Below are 17,270 nucleotides of genomic sequence, written 5' to 3' on the forward strand. Positions count from 1 at the left end.
CTTGTGGATTCTTAGTAAATGGTTAACATGTGGACAATTATGTAATGTGGGAGATCTGGCTATTTGATAGTGAAGAGTGGATAAAATATTTTATTGGAAGCAAACTATATGAGACTCTAGTTAATGAGTCATGATTGTAAATGATAATCACATGCTGATCTAAATATTTCTCTAAACTCGTACTAGTGTCCCTCTTTTGCAAGCTCATTTATTGTAGAGTGCTGCAATAATTATTTGGTGTTGCCATCTGATACACTTTGACTGTATAGAGTAATCAATGTGGAGATTTATAGAATAATGCACTCGCTGAAATAATAGTGCAACGCATTATTGTTGTAAAAAGGTGATTAGTTTTCTTTTTGAGTAATAGGAACTCAACTAGCAAAAATGGTAATTCATTGGCACTAACGAAATTCCAAATGTGGTAATTAGTTAGTTGTACAGTATTCATTTCGTAAGTCATTGCCAAGATTGTGCCTTAAAAATCGATTAATGAATTTTTGGAAGCATTTACTTCTACACATCAAGGTTTTACCGTAAGTTCCTGTTTTGTGTGTGGCAAGTGACCTTTAAAGTAGGGAAAGATACGTGCTCAGAAATCAGCCTAATTTTGCTTCAGTATTTTTTTTTGTTGTAGTTTTAGGGCGCAAAACTGCTAAGGTCATAAGCGCCCATACTATGGCTCAATGAAGGGTAAAAAACCGAAATGTAAATCAGCAGCAGTGGGAGCGAAACTCAAGAAGGAGGGAAACTAAAAGCATAAGCAAATCTTAACTGTTATTGAAGGGAGTTTTTTCCCTGAAAAGGGCTTCAAATGATCGATGTCATCTCACTGATAGTGACAAACTCAAGGACGCGATCGGCGGAGCGCGTGCCATCCGCTAAAAGGAATGATATATCAGGCGGCAGCTGTAAATGGGCGAAACGGGCGTGTAACTGATTAAAATAGAGGCACTGAAGTAAAAGGTGTCTCACCGTCCCCGGTTGAGGGCAGTGGGGGAAAGTGGGGGAGGATCGCCACTTAAAAAATGTCGATGGTTAAGAAGACAGTGCCCAATCTGGAGTCTAGTTAAAATTGCCTTCTCCCAACGATGAGGCTAGGAGGAAGAGGTCCGAGCACAGGGAAGAGCTTTTATGTCCCATGATTTATTATGCAGACCAATGTGTGCGCCATAAAAGAGCAACACAACGACATAAAATGCTCTGTAGAACGGGAAAGGGAATCATGCGAACAGCAGGCTGAAGAAGAAACACTGCAGCGTTTTCTTCTATATCGGCTGCCTCGTTTCTGTGGATACCAACAAGCTCTGGGATTCAGAGGAATGCCACAGAGATGCCCCCCAAGAGGAGCATGGGGATGCAATCCTGAATCCAGTGGACCAGAGGGTGGTTGGGATAAAGAGCTTGCAGGTTGAGAAGGTTGTAGGGGTGTCGCCTACAATATAGTCACTCCCAACAACAAAAGTAGTTGCTGCGATGTCAGTGTAAATAAATGTGCTCCAGTTGGTTAAATGGGAAGGCATAAAGTGATAGTGGCTCATATGGTTTCTGTTTTCTTTATTTTAACTGCTTTTTTGTGGGTTATAATTTGTGGTCACTTGTTGACTGTCATCGACTTTGTCTGTATATGAGACTCAAATAAAGCAAAGTTATGTTAAAACTCAGAAAAATTTGTCCTGACTATTAATTTCAAAGAAAATTGAAATTTTCTCTCATAACAAAAAGAATAGTATTGGACCTTACTCCCTAAATAAAGCGAGGGAAATATTTGAGTGGAAAATGATAAAATTCTTTAAAGTAGATAGCATGGGGCATTACCAGGCAGAGAACTTCCTTGATGCTAATATTTAAGTATGTGAAGTAATTAAGGTTCAAAGATTAGAGATTTAACTTCAGGCTGTAGATAATATCATCAGAAAGCAATTGCTAAAAAAAGTCTAGAAAATGCCAAAGCAGTCTGTTCACCACAACTGCACGAAATACTAAGAGAATAACTCTGGATAATTAGTTTGAAGTATAAATAAATAGACATATACCAAATAGAACAAAACAAATATTTCATAGTGAAAGAATATATTATCGCTAAGTAACTAGTAACATCCCTAGATATAACTTAGGAAAATTTTATGTTTCAATAAACCAGTATCATAACTAATTATTTATTTAGTTGATAGCTACTAATAACAAAGCATTGTAAGTAGAAGGTGATTGCTAGCCATAAGAGGTATTCTAGCAGTTAAGATGTGTGCTGAGCAAATATAATTTTGATGCAGACACAAAGATACAAGTGGATCAGTGGAAGATGTTGGCGCACATTCTCATCGTAACTATTTTATAAGATTTATGTGTTAATATGACAACAGACTTTGTCAGAAATGTTATCATTTTCTATATAGTTCCAAGCACTGAACTTACAGTGAGCTTCACACACTGTTAATAGTGATGGTATGGTGCACTTAGACATGTTCATTACGTGCAGTGAATCTATCTTAATCAGGAATTATTATAAGAACATATATCAAGGTTGTAAAGAAATAAAAAGTCATATATACGTTGTTGGCTGGCTTAAAATTGTAAGATTCAAATTTATTCCAAACTTATGACTTTATGCATACAAGTAAGATATGCACGAACTGGTACCTTTGATCATTACCACCTCAGATTTATGCATGTAAATCTTGTTTCTTACCATTTTCATAATTTAACAAGTAATTTTTCTTGAGTGGCCTTAAGGGATTAATCAGAGCATTTGAATGAATTTATAATTCGTCGACTGTAGTAACTATTAGTACATTCTGTCACACTGTAGGAAGTGCCATGTAGTCTGCTACTTAAATGTCCAGTGATATTCATTGTAAGAGGCTTAGACTGGTAGCAGGCTGAGGTTATTAACCACTTTTTAAAGCTAATTGTTGCCCAAATTCCCCTCAATGGGAAACAGTATAGGTAGTGGCTTAGTTATAAGATGTGCTCCTTGTTACAATGCAGGAAGGATCATCTGCAGCCAGAATCCACTTCTTACAAGTTAGTGCAAGAAGCTAACAGTATAAGTAGAGAACAAATGTGACATTGTATATTAAAATTGTCACTTCTACATAACAAGAATAACTAGTGACAGTTTACTATATGAAAGCACAAGAGTCGTTTTGTAACAGTGCAAACTTTCAGAGATTCAAGATTTTGGACAAAAAAGGTTTATATTATTATTTATACATTTTTATATACAGAGTAGGCGTCAATTCTGTTCTGTTATTGCAAAACCTTAATCATCTTTCAGTTTCAGAATTCTAAGCTCACTTAGGGAAGAACCCACAATGTAGAAAAAAATTCAAATCGGTATAGAACATTTGGAAATCGTCACGAAAACAAAGCAAAATAATAAGAAAAACAAAGATTAACAAGATACAAATGCAGATAATCCACTACAATAACATAAGTTAGCGTGGCGAAAATTGATTGTCTTCCGATGTTAGCAGGGATGGCACAGTTCTCCGACCAACGTCACTGTCGTAACTTCCATCCCTAAAATCCTGGATGGTATTAATGTGATGTGACTCTTCATGCCGTTTATGGCCTGTTTGAATGCCACTATTTGAAACGCATTATTGTAAATTTTGATGTAAGATGATGTGACATTCTGTCAAGTGTAAATCACCCTCTACTGCCTTTCTGGAGCGAGAAAGGTTTAAAGTATGGGCAACCTTGGGAATGAGTGCAGCGGTAAAGTATAATTCCAGGTGGATTGCCTTCAAACTGTTACTTTTTGAATATGAAGTGAGGAAAGGAAGATGTTCAGGCACAAGTTAATTCACATACATGCAGTAACAATATTTCTATGACAACTTGAATTAGAAAAACAATATAACACTGCTGAAACTTCCTGGCAGATTAAAACTGTGTGCCTGACTGAGACTCGAACTCGGGACCTTTGCCTTTCGCGGGCAAGTGCTCTACCAACTGAGCTACCCAAGCACGACTCACGCCCCGTCCGCACAGCCTTACTTATGCCAGTACCTCGTCTCCTACCTTCCAAACTTTACAGAAGCTCTTCTGCGAAACTTGCAGAACTAGCACTCCTGAAAGAAAGGATATTGCGGAGACATGGCTTAGCCACAGCCTGGGGTATGTTTCCAGAAGTTTGGAAGGTAGGAGACGAGGCACTGGCAGATGTAAGGCTGTGAGGACGGGGCGTGAGTCGTGCTTGGGTAGCTCAGTTGGTAGAGCACTTGCCCGTGAAAGGCAAAGGTCCCGAGTTCGAGTCTCGGTCCGGGACACAGTTTTTATCTGCCAGGAAGTTTCATATCAGCGCACACTCCACTGCAGAGTGAAAATCTCATTCTGGAAATATAACACTGCTGTTAAAACTTTTAGTCTTGGCATTTGTCTTAAGAATAACTGCCAGCTTATGGATATAGAAGTTAGTTAGTTCACACATTTGGCATATTTTTATTGATTGATGTCTTATGTGATGATACTCAGAGAAATTCCACACTTAGGCAAAACAATGTTTATTGCAGAAAAGAAAGTAATTAGTGTTATTTGTGGGGTTTACACATGTAAATCTTGCCAGGGATCTCTTTAAGCAGCTGGGAATATTGACCACACAATACAATACTATAATTCATTTACGAAATTTGCTACCAGCAGTCTGCCTGATTTTGGAAGTAACAGAGATTTACAAAAGTATGGCTTTAGAAGGGAAAATGTTTCACTTTACCATTTAATAAATGTAACTTTGGCTTAGAAATGGGGAGAAATATGCAGCAATAAAACTGTTTGAAAATCCACATATGGAAACGAAATCTGACAGATAGCAGAAATGCTACAAAATGTACATTAAAGATGGTCCTCCTTAAAAAATTCTATACCACAGAGGTACTCTCGAATGGTAATTAGTAAATTTTAGAGAAAAATGTAAATGCTCACTAAGTAATTATATAAGTAATCAAAATATCAACGGGTGTGCTGCCGGTCTATAGTGTCCAACGGGCACAATATTTCGACGATCATACATGTCGCCATCATCAGGTGAACTGACCGACTGAGCTCCTGTGAACGTGCCGGCACGGAGATCCGTACGCTATGGCTGCTCAGAGGGAACTGGGTTCGGTCGCGGCGGCGGCCGATTTAAATACCCTCCGCCCGCGGCGCGCTCCCTCCGCCGTCCGCGCCCCGCGCCACGGTCGCGCGGTGGAACAGATTGCGACGGCGTCTGAGATGACGTCGGTGTGATGGCTCTGTCCGCCGTGGTCGTCACAACTATACGTTTGCTCGATTTACTCTTGATTAACCCGATCGCTGGTTCCCAAGCCTTGCTAAGATTATAGCCACAGTCACGGTTTATGAGGTCGTCATTGGTGCGAATTTCGATGGCCTCTCTAACAACGCTGTCCCAGTATCTCGACGTCTGTACCAGAATCCCCGTGCGCTCATACTCCATGGCGTGATTTTCCGACAAACAATGTTCAGCGACCGCCGACTTGCTCGGATACATCAGTCGAGTGTGCCTCTGGTGTTCACGGCATCGATCCTCGACGGTACGCATCGTCTGACCAATATACGACTTGCCACATTGACACGGAATCTGGTACATGCCGGCCTTCCTCAAACCGAGGTCATCTTTGGCGCTCCCCACCAGTGCACGAGTTTTATTTGGATGACAAAACACAGTTCCGACGCGGTGTTTCTTCAGAATGCGGGCGATTTTCAAACCTTATTGTGAATGCCCACAATGTTGTGTGAGTAAGAACACAAACCTTTTAGAGAAGGTATGGTCTTATAAAAGTAGACTTTGCAAGAAGTACTCACAGTTATATAATTAGTCCTTAAGTTAAATAATAAAATTATAAATAAGAAAATCATAGGAAGTTAAAGAGGCAACTCTCTGTAGGCTACAATGCTACAATGTAGTAATGCTGTACTGTAATTCTATGATGATGTATTGATATTTTTATACCTTACAACATATAGATCTTACCCTTTCTGGATCTGTAAGTTGGACATTAGTAACAGATTGTAATTTATGTGTGTAGATAAGCACACTTATAAAACATATGTATGTTCCACGTATGTTATATAATCGTTCTCTGCCCTGCTCTTTTCTAAGATTGTAAATGACCATGGAAACAACCTTTCCCAAAACAAAAGAATAACGTCTGAAATGGGGGCCATCCCTTCTAGGTTTCCTAGAAACTTCCAGATTGACCAGTGTCGTCTGCTTACAAGCATTAGTTGGGACCACATATGTATGTACACACTTTGTTTACTGCTGTTTTGATGGACATTTCAATTAGCATACAATGGTATGTGCTAGTTGTGATATGCTATCCATTTGTTCTTTACACTCGCATTTAATGTAAACATGTGTTAAGATGTGTTGTAATTTTGACATTTGTACAGAGGTTGGTTTCAGAATGGTTGAAGCCCACTTTAGTTGTAACTCTGGCTTCCTCTTTTTGCATCGCAATCTGAAAATGATTTGCTGTCCCACTACACTCAGTACACTGGAGTTATGCACAAATACGAGAAATTATGTGTATGACACTTGTGTTCTCTCAAAACCCTGATTAATTCTAAAAATAAAAGTAGAGTGGAACTGTTAAGACAAGAGATTTACCGTCCAAAATATGTTCAAGGTATTATGAATAACAGCCGGAGTTTCACATAAAAACTTAGAAATTGTGTTCTACAGGAATTCAGTAGACATATACAGTGATAATATAAAGTTCTTTAGTTGCCAGATGTCTCAGAGTTACTTGTAAGGCCGATTTACACTAGATGTCAACGGAATTGAACGACAGGTGACGTCACCAACAGATGGTGCAGTTTTCGCACTAGATCAAACATTAATATTACGTCAGTACGATTAGCCCAGTCCTGAATGGTGAAACAGATGTTATGAGGTACCATGTGTGATGCAGAAATCCAGAATATAATTTCAGAATTAAGGAAAAAAATGGTTCAAATGGCTCTGAGCACTATGGGACTCAACTGCTGTGGTCATCAGTCCCCTAGAACTTAGAACTACTTAAACGTAACTAACCTAAGAACATCACACACATCCATGCCCGAGGCAGGATTCGAACCTGCGACCGTAGCAGTCGCACGGTTCCGGACTGCGCGCCTAGAACCGCGAGACCACCGCGGCCGGCAGAATTAAGGAAATCAATGATAAATTTTATTAGCGGTTAGACTAGACATCATTTCGGATGTTCATGATTAGTTGTATGATAAACACCTGAGAAGTGAAACAATATTTCAAAAAATCGACAGTTATTTACTAGTGAAAAGATGTGCACCTACTATCTGATCAAAAGTATCTGGACACCTATTAGTGGACATTAATATGAGCTGTGGCCACCCTTTTTCGTTATGACAGCATGGACTTTGCTGGGGACACTTGCACTGAGGTGGCTGAATGTCTGAACTGGCAGCCCACTCAACATCAAGAGCTAAAAGTAGAAGAGGTAGTTATATTTGATGCTGGAGTCTGAAAAGCGTAGAAATAATCAATTTATATCCTAAAACATTGCGTAACTTTGTTACACAAAATCTTGCTAAGCAATTAAAAATTAATCACTTTCATGGGATATTAATGACTGATGATTTACCCAATAAACCTCAAAATTTTGAATATCAGATAGTAAATTTAGATACATCTGATCATTTTGGCACACCTTGGATTTATTACTACGAAAATAAAAAAATTGTATTTGATTCATTTGATGGAAATATATCAAAAGAATTGATCAAATGTCTTGCACCATGTAAAGCAGGCACTAGGCTGTGTCTTGGCTCAAGTGAGTTGTCTTGTAATGTACAACGAATTTACAATTTTAATGAAGTAATTTATGATAATTTATATTTGTTTTAAAGCTTTTTCCAGATAATTATAGCTTGAATGATATTATAAATTTAAAATGGACATGTTCCAAAATTAGATAAATAAGCAAAGCAATGAAAAATTAAAAATACGAGACCTAGAAAAAATCAGAAGCGAAATTCAACCAAAAATAGAATATTTAATCAAACAGTTTCATAAGGAATTATGAGGCATTTGTAAAGTAACTAAAGGGTATATTGGTTTTAAAAGTAGAAGATTAGCAGATTTAAAAGATCCAATAAGCACTTATAATGAGGTTACCAAACAGTATTTAGAAAAAGAATATATTATAAAACTTGAGTACAGCAATATTCTCGCAGATTTAAAGTAAAAAAATGAGATATAGGATGCCAACATGGAATGTTATAATAAGGACATAAATAATATCAAAACAAGCCTCCACCATGCAATAGATAAAATAGATTGACTAGAAAGTCAATTTGCAGCGTTAGCTCGATAATGACGAGGGCTGTCCACAAAGTACATTACGTTTTGGAATTAAAAATAAGTAAAGTATTGGAAAATTTTCTTATTATATGCAGATGAAAGCCACACTTAAATACTACTTTTCTACATTGTTGTCATTTAAATTAAGGCACTTATCGTAGCGATAGACGAGCTTGGAAATTCCTTCGTCGTAACATTCGGCCTCCTGCTTTACATGGTGCAAGACATTTGATCAATTCTTTTGATATATTTCCATCAAATAAATCAAATACAATTTTTTTTATTTTCGTAGTAATAAATCCAAGGTGTGCCAAAATGATCAGATGTATCTAAATTTACTATCTGATATTCAAAATTTTGAGGTTTATTGGGTAAATCATCAGTCATTAATATCCCATGAAAGTGATTAATTTTTAATTGCTTAGCAAGATTTTGTGTAACAAAGTTACGCAATGTTTTAGGATATAAATTGATTATTTCTTCGTTTTTCAGACTCCAGCATCAAATATAACTACCTCTTCTACTTTTAGCTCTTGATGTTGAGTGGGCTGCCAGTTCAGACATTCAGCCACCTCAGTGCAAGTGTCCCCAGCAAAGTCCATGCTGTCATAACGAAAAAGGGTGGCCACAGCTCATATTAATGTCCACTAATAGGTGTCCAGATACTTTTGATCAGATAGTAGGTGCACATCTTTTCACTAGTAAATAACTGTCGATTTTTTGAAATATTGTTTCACTTCTCAGGTGTTTACCATACAACTAATCATGAACATCCGAAATGATGTCTAGTCTAACCGCTAATAAAATTTATCATTGATTTCCTTAATTCTGCCGGCCGCGGTGGTCTCGCGGTTCTAGGCGCGCAGTCCGGAACCGTGCGACTGCTACGGTCGCAGGTTCGAATCCTGCCTCGGGCATGGATGTGTGTGATGTCCTTAGGTTAGTTAGGTTTAAGTAGTTCCAAGTTCTAGGGGACTGATGACCACAGCAGTTGAGTCCCATAGTGCTCAGAGCCATTTGAACCATTTTTTTCCTTAATTCTGAAATTGTATTATGGATTTCTGCATCACACATGGTACCTCATAACATCTGTTTCACCATTCAGGACTGGGCTAACCGTACTGACGTAATATTAATGTTTGATCTAGTGCGAAAACTGCACCATCTGTTGGTGACGTCACCTGTCGTTCAATTCCGTTGACATCTAGTGTAAATCGGCCTTACAAGTAACTCTGAGACATCTGGCAACTAAAGAACTTTATATTATCACTGTATATGTCTACTGAATTCCTGTAGAACACAATTTCTAAGTTTTTATGTGAAACTCCGGCTGTTATTCATAATACCTTGAACATATTTTGGACGGTAAATCTCTTGTCTTAACAGTTCCACTCTACTTTTATTTTTAGAATTAATCAGGGTTTTGAGAGAACACAAGTGTCATACACATAATTTCTCGTATTTGTGCATAACTCCAGTGTACTGAGTGCAGTGAACCAACCTCTGTACAAATGTCAAAATTACAACACATCTTAACACATGTTTACATTAAATGCGAGTGTAAAGAACAAATGGATAGCATATCACAACTAGCACATACCATTGTATGCTAATTGAAATGTCCATCAAAACAGCAGTAAACAAAGTGTGTACATACATATGTGGTCCCAACTAATGCTTGTAAGCAGACGACACTGGTCAATCTGGAAGTTTCTAGGAAACCTAGAAGGGATGGCCCCCATTTCAGACGTTATTCTTTTGTTTTGGGAAAGGTTGTTTCCATGGTCATTTACAATCTTAGAAAAGAGCAGGGCAGAGAACGATTATATAACATACGTGGAACATACATATGTTTTATAAGTGTGCTTATCTACACACATAAATTACAATCTGTTACTAATGTCCAACTTACAGATCCAGAAAGGGTAAGATCTATATGTTGTAAGGTATAAAAATATCAATACATCATCATAGAATTACAGTACAGCATTACTACATTGTAGCATTGTAGCCTACAGAGAGTTGCCTCTTTAACTTCCTATGATTTTCTTATTTATAATTTTATTATTTAACTTAAGGACTAATTATATAACTGTGAGTACTTCTTGCAAAGTCTACTTTTATAAGACCATACCTTCTCTAAAAGGTTTGTGTTCTTACTCACACAACATTGTGGGCATTCACAATAAGGTTTGAAAATCGCCCGCATTCTGAAGAAACACCGCGTCGGAACTGTGTTTTGTCATCCAAATAAAACTCGTGCACTGGTGGGGAGCGCCAAAGATGACCTCGGTTTGAGGAAGGCCGGCATGTACCAGATTCCGTGTCAATGTGGCAAGTCGTATATTGGTCAGACGATGCGTACCGTCGAGGATCGATGACGTGAACACCAGAGGCACACTCGACTGATGTATCCGAGCAAGTCGGCGGTCGCTGAACATTGTTTGTCGGAAAATCACGCCATGGAGTATGAGCGCACGGGGATTCTGGTACAGACGTCGAGATACTGGGACAGCGTTGTTAGAGAGGCCATCGAAATTCGCACCAATGACGACCTCATAAACCGTGACTGTGGCTATAATCTTAGCAAGGCTTGGGAACCAGCGATCGGGTTAATCAAGAGTAAATCGAGCAAACGTATAGTTGTGACGACCACGGCGGACAGAGCCATCACACCGACGTCATCTCAGACGCCGTCGCAATCTGTTCCACCGCGCGACCGTGGCGCGGGGCGCGGACGGCGGAGGGAGCGCGCCGCGGGCGGAGGGTATTTAAATCGGCCGCCGCCGCGACCGAACCCAGTTCCCTCTGAGCAGCCATAGCGTACGGATCTCCGTGCCGGCACGTTCACAGGAGCTCAGTCTGTCAGTTCACCTGATGATGGCGACATGTATGATCGTCGAAATATTGTGCCCGTTGGACACTATAGACCGGCAGCACACCCGTTGATATTTTGATTACTTATATAATTACTTAGTGAGCATTTACATTTTTCTCTAAAATTTACTAATTACCATTCGAGAGTACCTCTGTGGTATAGAATTTTTTAAGGAGGACCATCTTTAATGTACATTTTGTAGCATTTCTGCTATCTGTCAGATTTCGTTTCCATATGTGGATTTTCAAACAGTTTTATTGCTGCATATTTCTCCCCATTTCTAAGCCAAAGTTACATTTATTAAATGGTAAAGTGAAACATTTTCCCTTCTAAAGCCATACTTTTGTAAATCTCTGTTACTTCCAAAATCAGGCAGACTGCTGGTAGCAAATTTCGTAAATGAATTATAGTATTGTATTGTGTGGTCAATATTCCCAGCTGCTTAAAGAGATCCCTGGCAAGATTTACATGTGTAAACCCCACAAATAACACTAATTACTTTCTTTTCTGCAATAAACATTGTTTTGCCTAAGTGTGGAATTTCTCTGAGTATCATCACATAAGACATCAATCAATAAAAATATGCCAAATGTGTGAACTAACTAACTTCTATATCCATAAGCTGGCAGTTATTCTTAAGACAAATGCCAAGACTAAAAGTTTTAACAGCAGTGTTATATTTCCAGAATGAGATTTTCACTCTGCAGTGGAGTGTGCGCTGATATGAAACTTCCTGGCAGATAAAAACTGTGTCCCGGACCGAGACTCGAACTCGGGACCTTTGCCTTTCACGGGCAAGTGCTCTACCAACTGAGCTACCCAAGCACGACTCACGCCCCGTCCTCACAGCCTTACATCTGCCAGTGCCTCGTCTCCTACCTTCCAAACTTCTGGAAACATACCCCAGGCTGTGGCTAAGCCATGTCTCCGCAATATCCTTTCTTTCAGGAGTGCTAGTTCTGCAAGTTTCGCAGAAGAGCTTCTGTAAAGTTTGGAAGGTAGGAGACGAGGTACTGGCATAAGTAAGGCTGTGCGGACGGGGCGTGAGTCGTGCTTGGGTAGCTCAGTTGGTAGAGCACTTGCCCGCGAAAGGCAAAGGTCCCGAGTTCGAGTCTCAGTCAGGCACACAGTTTTAATCTGCCAGGAAGTTTCAGCAGTGTTATATTGTTTTTCTAATTCAAGTTGTCATAGAAATATTGTTACTGCATGTATGTGAATTAACTTGTGCCTGAACATCTTCCTTTCCTCACTTCATATTCAAAAAGTAACAGTTTGAAGGCGCAGGCGGCCGAATTTTACGACGAAGGAATTTCGAAGCTCGTCCATCGCTACGATAAGTGCCTTAATTTAAATGGCAACTATGTAGAAAAGTAGTATTTAAGTGTGGCTTTTATCTGTATATAATAAAAAAATTTCCAATACTTTATTTATTTTCAATTCCAAAACGTAATGTACTTTGTGCATAGCCCTCGTGATAAGACTTTAGACATGAGAAATGATAAAGATTTAGAAATATTGAAATATTTGGAATAAAACTGTTAAAATTTAAAATTTAGTTAATTTTTATCTATATAAATGGATAATCATATCTATTATTTAAAGTGCAAAAATTTACTGAAAACTATAATCGTCACAGAGTAACAATTACAAATGGTAGACAAAAGGTTGAAGGCCTCTGTACAATTTGTAAGAGTAGAAAAAGTAAATTCGTTAAAAAAATTTGTAGGTGAAAGTGTGGGTGATTAACATCTTCGGTGTGTGACTCACCAGACATTTCAGTATTCATGAGGAAATTATTACTGAATTCTATACCCTGATGAGAAAAAATTTTAAAGGAAAAAATGTGGTTTCATTTGATATTGATTTATGGCAAGTGGATTTAGTCGAAATGGTTTCTGGTACCATCCACAAAATTTCATAAGTAAATAAAGGATATAAATGCTTATTAGCTATTAGCAATGTCTTTTTTCAAAACATGCTTTGGGTATTCCAGTGAAAGAAAAATGGGCAAGAATATAGTTCACATGCTCAATAAAATAACTAAAATATGTCTCTCAAGAAATTTACAAACAGATATGGTGAAGAATTTTATAATAAAGAACTTCAAGAATTAATGAAAAGACATAATATTTACCACTTTTCAACTTTAATGAAATTAAAAGAATCTGTTGTTGAAAGATTAAATAGAAGGCTTAAAGAAAAATGTGGATTAAATTGGCTCTTTGAGATAATTGCAAATGGGCTGATTCAGTTAAAAGTCTAGTTGTTGAATGCAATAGCAAAGCATCCAGCTATAAAAATGAAGGCAAAAGATGTAAGCAAAGAAAGTGAAAAAATTTGCAAACTGTATATGTAACAAATTTAGTAATGCTCTATGTAAAATAAGGAATAAAGTGAGACTTAGTAAATTAAAAGGAACATTCGAGAAAGAATATACTGCCAATTGATCAACAGAAATTTATAAAACTGAGAATGTTTTTCATTCTGACACAATCACATATAAACTGAGAGGTATCAAAGGAAATTCTTATGCACAAGAACTACAGTAAAGTAATTTTTTATGTATATCTTGTTGAGAAAGAATTGAAAAAGAAATGCAATGAAGTCTATGTTAAATTTTTGAAATTTTATAATTCACACAACAGTTGGGTAGATAAAAATAATACTATTTCATAAATGCTAGACCCTCTAGGGGGATAACTGCTGGTTACACTTCAGTTCTTCATAATATTTAATACTTAATAAAAATTTGCAATATTTAGTGAATGCTAGACTTGATAATGCACAGGGTCTAGTAGGAAAATTTTTTAAATTAAATATACATTTTTATATGTGCATGGATAGCGTTAATTATAAATTAAATCAGATTGGTATTGATTATGATATTCATTGTACTAAATGTTTTATTAAAGAGAATAGAGTATATTCCGATATTTTAATAAGGGTCAACAAAAGTGATTTAACATCGGAATTAGTCAAGAATATTAAATTGAGTTAATTGGATCAAATGACGTATTTGGTGAATTTGGCTAATTAGATGTATTTAAAAATCGTTATGAACACTTTATGATGTATAATTTTTCTTAAAAAGTACTTGGATTAATGCATTTCTATATAAAAATTCTACAGCAGACTGAGTTAAAAATTTCATCATAAATATTGTTTTTCTTCTCATTTATATCATCAACAATTTCTCAACAAAATAAGATAGTCTGTTGATGTGAATATTATAGATTCCTTTATCTTTATCTACTCTGTGTACACCAAAATAAATATTAAGCGTATTCTGCTAATTTATAATCTGTACATATATATTTTCTGACATAAAACATATTATGTTGTTCATATCTTCCACTATTATGACATGATAATATTCCTGAAAGACAATTTTTAAACAATATGCCACCAACTTTGGAATAATTTTTTTTGGCATACTGACAGAAGTGACAATGTAAATAATTTGTTCCTTCTTCATTTCTACTACATGAGATATATTACATATTTTAATTTTAAGACATTCTTGATCTTTTACTTGTAGTTTTAGCTGTTTGTTTTCTTTACCTTCTAAGTCCATAGTTCTTTATAGTTTATATTCATCATATTTTCTTATTGAAGGTAAAACTTCACCTCACAACCAATCTTGAAAATTTTCAGCTTGTTTCATTTTTCGCTTCATGATTAAAGAACACATTCCAGGTTCATTAGTAAACCAAATGTTATCTTTTATAGTTTGTTGAATGATTGGAACGTTCACCCAGATATCACTACATATTTTAAGTTGTTATTTCCCAATGTGATCATATACTGCTTTCTGAGGATTAGTGAATACTAATACTTTTGTCACATCTTTAGCTTTTAACCATGGATTATTATTTTCATCAATTACCACCAAGACTTCATTATTATTATATGCAAACTTTTTATTGAGATGGTCTATGATCAACTACATTTGTATAGAATGAAATATATTATGGGAGGGCAAATTAATATGTTTGAAGAGTGTAACAGGTGGTTACACTGCAGTTCTTTATAATCTTTAGGTTTTATTAGTAAAATTTTGTCTATACATGTATCTGAGACAGTTAGTACTTTCATTTTTTCCAGCTGTATTTTATCTTGAAGGTGATGTAAAAGGAAGTTTTCACAGGTACCTTATGTTTTAACCATATGAAAATATTTATAAATAAAGTATACAATTTCCTTAGAAAACAAATATTTTTCTCTTCAAAGAATGGAAAGCAAATACCTTTAAACCAACTTCCAAAATCTAGTTGATATTCCCTTTTCTGAATAAATTCCAATGTATTCACAATAGATTCAGATGTACTTACAATAGCTGCCATTTAAACAACATAATTTTATTAGATTTTTAATTTTTAGGTTTTAAACCTTGTGTCTGAAAGTAGGTGTAACCAGCAGTTACATTTCAGTTGTTTATAATTATTCGTTTTAAAAAACTGAATACAATTAATTGTCATTTGTTTAAAATTTTCAGTGGGGGAATTGGCCAATTCTGCAGTTCCATATAAAGATAACAAAACTTCGATTGTAATTAACACATTTTTTCTTTTCAAGCAATGGAAGTCAAATGTCTTTAAACCAATGAACTAATAAAATCTGAATTACTTATTCAATCTTAATTAAGAGAAATTTATATTGTTTATTAATACCTTACAAAAAAAAGTTATAACACTTTAGAGGGCAAAATAATTTTAATAAGTAATTGAAAAAATAAATTAAAGGCAAGAAGTTTAAAAATGCAGGATACAGAAGCCGATTGGTAGTTTTCACTCACAAAAACATGAAAAAGAATAAGCATTCATATATGTGTAAAGAATTTATTAGAAACTATCAAAGAACTGGATATAATAATAAAGTGCTTTGTGTGTGTGTAAAATATATTTAACTGTATAGCTATAAGCAACATTTAAAAAGAATTATGAGTGATAAACATTCTAAAATACTATTATCAATTAAAAGTAAAGTAGAAGAAACAGGGTGTAGAAACGTATAAGTTCTCAGGAAACTGAAGATTTAAATAGTTTTAATATAATTTTATCACCTAAGGATAACCACTTAAGTACATGTAAGATTACCTTCCTGGGTTATAACAGATGAAGTCGAGAGAATATAACTTCAAAATTAATTTGTTCCTCTTTATCCAAAAGTCTATTATTTCTCACTTTTCCAAAACCAAAAGAAATTTTTGTTTTAATTTTAGGAACAGAAATGGTGCAGACTTTGAGAAGTTATACAGTTGCTCAGCTTCGTTTTTTTGTAGAAGAAATAATTTAACTATATTTTGAAAGTATCAGAACGTAAAGATAGAGTTAAAAATCTTGGTATTAGAGCACACAATACATTAAAGAAATTAGAATTAATTAATTTAATTCTTGTACAAGATTTTTCTTTTCATCAAGAATTATTCCAAAAGATTAGATCAATGCTGAAACATGTGATAAATGTATATTATTTTTACAAATTAGACGATGTTGTCTTTGAAAAAACTCGACCACCTGGACAAAATAGTGAGACTATATCACATTTAGCAGTAAACTCTTTTGAGAAGAAAAAGAGAAGAAACTGTTGAAGAATGATTAATTTGATGCTAGAGAAATGAGATCCAGATTTAATGATAAATTTCAAGCTTGGTCTGTTGACTATAAAATTGTTTTTAACGAAGATAATATTAGTAAACTCGGTACAGTTATTGAAGAAACAGATTATGTAACTAAAGCACTTAACTCTATGGTACAAGTAGCTAAAAAAATAATTTAAGAAAAGGCTTAAGGTAAACAAAAGAATTTAATATTAAAAACTCCATTATCCTATTTCAACAGGATATAAAGCGTCGAATAATACTAAGCAATCTGCTCAAATATTGGGTAATAAACTTAGAGATATATCAACATCTCATGAAGCTATTGCGATATAGCAAATGCTTCATTTAATATTCAAATATTGAGAATTCCAAGAGGTGGTAGAGGAAATAAAATAACAGATTTAATGGAGGTTAAACAAACCAAGAGGTGTATTACTAGAATAAAAAAATGATGATAATCT

The 17,270-nt window shown here is 35.7% G+C and overlaps 2 non-coding genes across 2 annotated transcripts; one reads left to right on the forward strand and one right to left on the reverse strand.

Moving 5' to 3' along the window:
• Positions 1 to 4,199: 4,199 nt before the first annotated feature.
• On the forward strand, positions 4,200 to 4,274 carry Trnas-uga. Its single transcript has one exon. It is a non-coding gene; the product is annotated as a tRNA-Ser (tRNA).
• A 7,683-nt stretch (positions 4,275 to 11,957) lies between these two features.
• Trnas-uga lies at positions 11,958 to 12,032 on the reverse strand. Its single transcript has one exon. It is a non-coding gene; the product is annotated as a tRNA-Ser (tRNA).
• Between the last annotated feature and the right edge of the window lie 5,238 nt (positions 12,033 to 17,270).

The sequence above is a fragment of the Schistocerca americana genome, chromosome 2 (assembly GCF_021461395.2).
Source record: "Schistocerca americana isolate TAMUIC-IGC-003095 chromosome 2, iqSchAmer2.1, whole genome shotgun sequence".
Lineage (NCBI taxonomy): Eukaryota > Metazoa > Arthropoda > Insecta > Orthoptera > Acrididae > Schistocerca > Schistocerca americana.